General features: G+C 29.2%; 1 protein-coding gene across 1 annotated transcript in view; it reads left to right on the top strand.

Annotated features, from left to right (window-relative positions):
* The first annotated feature begins 510 nt into the window (after positions 1–510).
* The window catches only part of LOC108578125 (sialin-like), a 15,033-nt gene continuing 14,559 nt past the window's right edge, over positions 511–984 (top strand). The window contains exon 1 of the mRNA XM_017941390.1: positions 511–796. The gene's annotated coding sequence lies outside the window, so the exon portion shown is untranslated. The remainder of the gene's footprint in view (positions 797–984) is intronic.

Raw genomic sequence — 984 nt, forward strand, 5'->3', positions numbered from 1 at the left:
TAAGTAACACTCAATACTTTTAATCTTATAAATCCACAAAATTTTATATATAGGTTATGAACCTATCATCAGGTTCATAACATGTAATCATTACTTTTTGCTATCAATTTGTTTAATTATAGTGACCTTATATAAATGCTTTATCATCATATTTAGATTTGCTACACACTTTTTTTATTACTAAAAGAAATTATGAACAGAAATGCGTAATCATAAGAAAATAAAATTTTAGATGAATAAATATTAACATTAATTTTGTATTTTTTGTGTTTGATAATTATTAATTGGTATTGAATAATAACTACGTACCGTACAAGTGGATTACGTACGTGCAGATACAAGAGAAACGGTACGATATTGGAAATTGCGAATGATTATCCTTGTCTTTCTATGTGTAAAATCCATGCGTGTAGATATACATACATATACAGTCAACAGGTGATTGTGGTAGGGGGAAAGAAGCGCGAGTTGGAGAGTAAAAAAAGTCAACGGCATTCAGTCACGGAATTTCAGCCTTATTCGTAGGAACGTGCGTGTGAATGTTCGAGAGTTGTGTGTGATGCGTTTTATTATGACTTAATGACGTTGGTAATGTAAGCATTATCACTATATTTTATAAAAAAGTTGATGTGTGTATGAACGGTTAAGTTCAACGAGAAGTGTGTAATTTACTGTAGTACGAAAAATCATTTTGAAGAAGAATGACTTATTGTTAGCTTCCAAAATATTGATTAACAAATTGACGGGACAGTATTGTTCGTTTTGTGTTTGTGGAAACAATTTACGTTCAAAAGAGGTTAGTCCGATTATATATCATGCAATAAATGAAACGCATGTCATAGGTACTACTTGTTTGTCCTTAATCCGTTATTAACGTTTATTTGATATATAAATAAATATTGTATTAAATATAATCGTCCTATTTTTGGTCGTAAGTGATTACTTATATAAAATTACAATTTTCACGATTACAATTAAAAAGTA

Source organism: Habropoda laboriosa, unplaced genomic scaffold (assembly GCF_001263275.1).
Source record: "Habropoda laboriosa isolate 0110345459 unplaced genomic scaffold, ASM126327v1 scaffold1329, whole genome shotgun sequence".
Classification (NCBI taxonomy): domain Eukaryota; kingdom Metazoa; phylum Arthropoda; class Insecta; order Hymenoptera; family Apidae; genus Habropoda; species Habropoda laboriosa.